The sequence below is a fragment of the Megascapheus bottae genome, unplaced genomic scaffold (assembly GCF_031878675.1).
Source record: "Megascapheus bottae isolate mThoBot1 unplaced genomic scaffold, mThoBot2.hap1 HAP1_SCAFFOLD_43, whole genome shotgun sequence".
Classification (NCBI taxonomy): Eukaryota; Metazoa; Chordata; class Mammalia; order Rodentia; family Geomyidae; genus Megascapheus; species Megascapheus bottae.
Window position 1 is genome coordinate 460,200 of NW_028327392.1, and position 7,533 is coordinate 467,732.

At 37.6% G+C, this 7,533-nt stretch overlaps 1 pseudogene; it reads left to right on the forward strand.

Annotated features, from left to right (window-relative positions):
* Positions 1-6,433: 6,433 nt before the first annotated feature.
* On the forward strand, positions 6,434-7,304 carry LOC150039939 (glucose-induced degradation protein 8 homolog pseudogene; annotated as a pseudogene).
* Positions 7,305-7,533: the final 229 nt, after the last annotated feature.

Consider the following 7,533-nt stretch of genomic DNA (forward strand, 5'->3'; position numbering starts at 1 on the left):
CATCAGTCAGAATTGGCAATCACTCACAACACAAACAACAACAAATGATAAGGAAACAGAAATCAGTATAAGCACTATGGAAACTGATACGGAGGTTCCTCACAACCTGAAAATACATTTACCACACAATACAGTGATAACATTTTGGGTCATGTATCTGAAAGAATGTAAATCAGGATATGATAGAAGCACAAGCAAACACACAACCTTTGTAGCACTGTTTAAAATAGTCAACATATGGAAACAGTTAACCCTAAACTGTCAAATGAATTGGTAAATGGGGTATAGCTACATAATATGTATTATTCATCCATAAAGATGAAGTTATATTGTTTTCAGGCCAGGTTCACAAGGGAAAAATCACATGTTTCCTCTCATATGTGCAAAAACATATGTAAAAGGATACATGGGATCATATACAAAAATACAGGAGTATCTTCATTATTATGGGAATGTTTTATTAGATGAGAAGGAAATGAGGAAAAGAGAATGATAGATGTTGAAAACTACTGCAATAGAACGTATCTGTGAATGGAGACAGTATCACAATCTTACTAATGAAAACGCTGCTGAATAATACCAGATATAGGGAGAGTAAGAAAACGTGGGTCCATCTAATTCAAGAATACTAGGTGCAGGTTTGAAACACCCTGGTGAAGGATGTAGGTTCTACAAATAGATTTAGCTTGGGACCCTGCCATAATGCTATTGGGGATATATCTCAAGGAATCTAATGAATATACAGGAAAACCCATGCATACCATGTTTATTTCAATTCGATTACCACAAGCATATGATGGATTCAGCTAAAGTGCCTAGGAACTAAAGATTAAATAAAGAATTGTAGTACATATATACGATGGAATATGACTCCGTTATTTTTTCTCTCATATATTTTATTGTAATTAATATAAGAGTTACATTATATTCACCAGATAGAAGGTACATTACTTCATATATATTCATACACTTTTTCATGTCATGGTACCCATTCCACTCCCCCCTCCCACCGCACAACTTGATTTCCCCTCTTCCCTCTCCTATTTCAAATAAGCAATGAAGCATATATAAAATATATCAGATAACAAGGTGAAATATTGTAATAATATGAGATAACCAAGGGACAGTAAAAGAGATGAGAGATAACATGGTATGTTAAGGACAGCAATCACTCATTATATGGCTTTTGTTTCTTTATCCTGGACGTCCTTACATTTAGCGTCGTACTATATGGCCTTATGAATCTAGATTTAGTTCTATTGTGAATCTCTGCTAGGAGAGCCCAAGGTTTCTATTGATTATGACAAATGAGGGAAATCATTGAGCCTGTGTTCCTTTGAGTCTGGCTTACTTCACTTAATATGGTTTCTTCCAAAGTTTTCCATTTCCTTACAAATGGGCGGTGTCATTCTTTCTGACAGCAGCATAGAATTCCATTGTGTACAAATACCACATCTTGTTGATCCATTCATCAACTGAGGGACATCTGGATTGGTTCCATATCTTTGTTATGGTAAATAGTGCTGCAATGAACATTGTTGTACTGGTGGATTTAGTATGTCCTTGTTTCTGCATGATTGGGTAAATGGCAAGTAGTGGAAATGCTGGGTCATAGGGGAGTTCTATATTTAGTCTTTTGAGGGACTGCCTTGCTTTCCATAGTGGTTGAACGAGTTTGTACTCCCACCAATAGTGTAGTAAAGATCCCTCCTTGTCCATATCCCCTCCAGCACCTGCTGGTAATAGATTTTTTGATCCTGGCCATTCTAACTGGGGTGAGGTGGAATCTTAGAGTTGTTTTGATCTGCATTTCTTTTATGACTAGAGATGTCGAGCATTTCTTCATGTGTCTATAGGCCATTCTTATTTCTTCTTCAGAGAAGTCTCTCTTTAAGTCTTTGGCCCATCTTTTAATGGGATGGTTTTTTCTTTGGAGATTACTTTTGGAGTGATTCAATTTTTTGAGCTATTCATATATTTTAGATATGAGGCCTTTGTCTATTCTATGGTTAGTGAAGATCTTCTCCTACACTATACGCTTTCTAGTTAATTTGCTAGCTATGTCCTTTGCCATATAGAAGTTCTGCAGTTTAATGCAGTCCCAATTATCCAGTGTTTCTTGGTCCTTATTAAGAAAGTTTCAACCTGTGCCAAGGAGACCTAGAGTATCTCCAATTCCTTCTTGTAAAGTTTTCAGTGTATCAGCTTTTACTTCGAGGTCTTTGGTCCATTTGGAATTAATCCTAGTGCAAGGTGAAAAAGAAGGATCCAACTTTAGTTTTCTGCAGGTGCTGAACCAGTTCTGCCAGCAACATTTGTTGAAGAGGCTTTCTTTCTTCCATTTTATTTTTTTGGCTCCCTTATCAAAGATTAGGTCTGTGGGTTAATGTCTGGGTCCTCAGTTCCATGCCGTCTTCCATAAATCCTCAGTTATTTTTTTTTAAAAAAAACCCTAACATCCTGTGATTTACAGTAAAGTGAACAGTCCTGGAGATGATCATGTGATTGAGATGAACCAAGCTCAAAAAGAAAATATCACATTTTCAATTATTCCTGGAATCCAAACTTTAAAGGCATACCAGTACACGTATATTATATATATATGTATATATATATATATGTCTGTCCACACACATATACACAGAAACACCAACATGGAGGCTAAATATAATCAAACTATAGTAAATAAAAAGGCTGTTAATGAACAGAGGAATGGTAGATGGAAAGAGAAATAGGATGAGATTCTTCCTATTAAAATGCAGTGTATACACATGGCAAATATTATGGATATACTGCTTTATGTAGTAAATATACACTAAAAATTAAGCTCTTCAAATAATACCAGCCTTTATTAAAACAATACCTAGCAGGAACCCTAAATAATAACTAGAGGGGCATACTCTATCAATCCTTCAAAACATGGATAAAGGCATTAAAACATGGAAAACTGAATTGTCGGAATTTATATTAATAGTTTTTCATCATTATAATTAAGGGATAGTTACAGTAAAGCCTTAACATGTATCATTATTTCATGATAATTATTTACTAATATCAGTTTTAAACCTTTCTGAAAGTAATATTCACATCTCTGGAAAATTTCACCCAAACTTCACAGTGATTTTTTTTCCTGAAATCATCATAGCAATAAATCATTAAATTCATAGGGAAACATAAAATATCCCAGGTAGTAAAAATAATCCTGGGTAAAAAGATCAAAACACTAAAGGTTTTATACTACCAGACTTTAAAGGTTGTAAAGCTACATGGATAAAAACAACATGATCCTTAGAAAACTAAGAAAACAAAATAGAAGACTCAAAATTAAATGCAATCATAGTCTCTCTATACAGTTCAAAAATCAACTCAAAATGGATCAAAGCTATTTATATTAAGATTGGAAACTTTGACATCACCACAGAACAACACAGGGTGGCAGTGAACAAGAGAGCCAGGAAATTATCTCCTGGATAGGACTCAAGAAAATAAGAACAAGAATTAGTTGACAAATAGGATTCCAATCAATTAAAAAGTCTCTGCACATCAAATGACACCATAAATTCATGCAACAATTTACACAATAGGAGAAAATCTTGGTCCTCTATAAAACACATAAGGGTTAATATGAAGAATACACAATTCTACAAACAAAAACCAATTAATAAATTAGCAAATGACTTCTTCAGGTTGCAGAAGTATAAACAGTTTCCACCTCATTTGCAAAGTGACCCTGAGACTGCAATCTCACCACAGTGAGAATAGCAATTATTATAAAAGCAAACAACAAATGCTGATGATGAGGTTGTGAGAGTAGACATGGGGAAAATATCCTTTATACAATACACTACTGTGGGTGGGCATGTAATTTCGTGTGTCCACTGTGGAAATCACATACATATAGGATGCTATAAATATATACATACTTGTATGTAAATATATATACAAATATATATACACAAACACATATAAGTGTGTATGTATATATGTGTATGTATCAGTATATATGTGTGTATATACATAAATGTATTTATACATATATATTTATTTATTTATGTTGGCTAGTTCCATTAACCCTAGCTAATCAATAGAGTGAAACCTGATAGATGACAGTTCCCCCCCAGCCCTGGAGGAAAGACCATGGTACTTCATCTTCCAAAGTGACCAGCAACAAGCCACGCTGGAGTATGGTTTAAGTGGCTGAGTACCAGCAAGCAAGCCAAGAGAACAAACTCTAGGGCTTGACCTAAAATTCTCCTATTTAGGGGCACTTGGGATAGGCTAAAATAGAGCAACCTTATAATCCTGCTGTGTGACCTTTGCATAAAGAGTGAAAGGATTGATTAGACATAAAACTCAGATGCTGCTATATGACCTTTGGACATACATCCGGAGAAGTGTAAGTTGTTAAAACAGTTAAACATTTATAATACCCATTTTTATTGTAGTGCTCTTCCCAACAGTTAGGCTGTGCCTCAGCCAAGGTAAACAACAACCAATGAATGCGTAAAGAAAATGTAACACTCGGGCCCAGAGGATAGCCTAGGGGTAGTGTGCCTGCCTAGTATGCACGAAGCCCAGTGTTACATTCCTTGTTACTACCTACACAAAAGCCCGAAAAAGCCAGAAGTGGTAGTACCCTAGCCCTGAGAAATCCCAAGGACAGTGCTCAGGCCTTGAGTTCAAGTGCTAGGATTGGCAAAAGGAAAAAATGTAATACTTACAAGCAATGGAGTTTGATTCACATGAAGAAGAGTCAAATATCACTGGAATCATCATGTTGACTGACATAAACCAAGCTCAAGATGTCAAATAGCGCAGGTTTCCATTCATGTGGAAACTAGATCTAAAGTAATGATAATAAACCATAGTAAAAATGGGATATGTGTAATAAAAAAACAAAACAAAGTGAAACAAAAACACAACAAAGGGAAACCTGCTGATTAAATAAGTCAGAGAGGGGGATGGAAACCAGGTATCAGGAAGATGAAGTTTCATACAGACACTCACCTATATATGGAGAGAGTCTGCAGAAACCTATTAAATGTTTTATGAACAAATGGGTTAAAAAGTAATAGGACAGGAGAAACTCATTCAAAGTTCAATGTACATATGTATAGGAATATCATAATTAAACCCCATGGTACTATTCATAAATGCTAATCAATTAATCATTACAAAATGATAAGTACGCAAACAAAATTAGTAATTCTCATTATACCAAAATGCTGAAACCAATGTCAATACCAAGGAAAATTGAAACAGTTAAGTCAATACGATCTATCCACTTCAGAATTTGGCCTAGTTATAGAAAGTAATGTGTAGGAAGAGTAGACATAAACATGACTTCTTATTTTTATAAAGACTGTTGATGCGCTCAATATTAATGTCTGTATAGCTGCAATATTACACAGCCATACAAACTAAAAATGCAACAAAATGGGAGGCAATTTGAGAACATCTCATAGAACCCAACAAACTAACTTCACAAAAATTAGGTCTTCATTCATATGCGGAATCAAAAACTAAAAGGAATATATATATTCATGTTTAGGCCTATATGGATAAATATACAGCAGGAATTTGACTAAAGGACTACTTAAGTATAAATGGAGAAGGGTGGGTAAAATAAAAGTAGTGGGTAAATATTTAAATAGCTAGTTTGATTGCAAAAATTCTGACAGAGCAAGGAAACCTGTTGAAAAAATTTGGGGAAAGTAATAAAGGAAGATTGATTACAATATATTGTATACATGTACGAAAAAAAGGCAATCCAATTCTCCACCTTAAAATTAATATAAGCTAATACAAGATTATTTGTAACTTATGTGTCAATATGCACAGGAATGGTGATAAAGGAATCTCTCAACATACTGAAAGAAGTTTTTCAGAATACTTCAGATTCTCTATGCAATACTATTGAGGGGAAATAGAACTGAATGAATTTTTCCTCACAATGAAAACATTTGAAATACAGCTGGCTGTACCCAAAAACACAGACAATACCGAAGGCTGACAAGAGACATGGGGAAGAATTGGGAACAAGACTACAAGGTGATGCAACTGCTTTGGAAAATGCATGTAATGAGGCAGATCTTCACAGTGACCACAGGACTCAATACTTCTAATGTAAGCTGTGTACATACCCAAGAGAAATGAAAGCACTTATCCACAAATGTTCACTGCTGTATCACTCAAACCACCCAAAAAGTAGTAACAACACAAATGAATGCTTGAAATATGCCATGTCTATGCGATGGGGTATTGACCTTCCAAACGAGTGCAGAGTAGATATATAGATACATACTACAACCAGGAGGAACTTCCAAAGCATACTAAGAAAAACAATCCATGAGGCTGCCGCCCTGCCCCGACCCGGGAGCCGCCGCCTCGGCCGTGTCCTGAGGGAGGCGGGATTCGCACGAAACAAATCAGAATGAGTTATGCAGAAAAACCCGATGAAATAACGAAAGATGAATGGATGGAAAAGCTCAATAACTTGCATGTTCAACGAGCAGACATGAATCGTCTCATCATGAACTACCTAGTCACAGAGGGTTTCAAGGAAGCAGCAGAGAAGTTTTGAATGGAATCTGGGATTGAACCAAGTGTGGATTTGGAAACCCTTGATGAACGAGTAATTAAGATTCGGGAGATGATTCTGAAGGGTCAGATTCAGGAAGCCATCGCCCTGATCAACAGCCTCCACCCACAGCTCTTGGACTCAAACCGGTATCTTTATTTTCATCTGCAGCAACAGCATTTGATGGAGCTGATCCGCCATTGTGAGACTGAGGCAGCCCTGGAGTTTGCCCAGACACGGCTGGCAAAGCAGGGTGAGGAGAGCAGAGAGTGCCTCACAGAGATGGAGCGCACGCCGGCCCTGACGGCCTTCGACAGCCCTGAAGAGTCTCCCTTTGGAGACCTCCTTCACATGATGCAGAGGCAAAAGGGGTGGAGTGAAGTTAACCAAGCTGCTCTAGATTATGAAAATCCTGAGTCCACACCTAAGCTGGCAAAATTACTGAAACTGCTACTTTGGGCTCAGAATGAGTTGGACCAGAAGAAAGTAAAATATCCCAAAATGACAGACCTCAGCAAAGGTGTGATTGAGGAGCCCAAGCAGAGCCTGTGCCTGGACCCCCGCAGTCACCGGCATAGGACTCGCCTCTCTCGGGCCACGACTGACAGAGCCTCACTGCAGTAAAGAACCTTTCTCCCCTTGTACTTCATGTTGTTTTTGAGCCAGCATCTTTTGAAAGGGGGAAAGCCACCCTTTTAAAATGCTGGCAAACCCACAGCGAAAGACCCCGACTCTTGGAGTCTGATGCCGTGTGTGCACTGTGACGCGACCTGAGGGTTGGACCGGCTGACCTTCCTTGTTGTGGGCTCCTGGTGTTTCTGGCTGCCCATGAGCTCCTTGGCCAGGAAGGCTGCGTTGGAAGTCTGCGTTGGTGGCGGTTATCAGTCAGCCATAAAGCTTCCCACTCAAAACATTGGAAAAGCACTGATCATTCTTTGGCTTTCTGTTAGCTT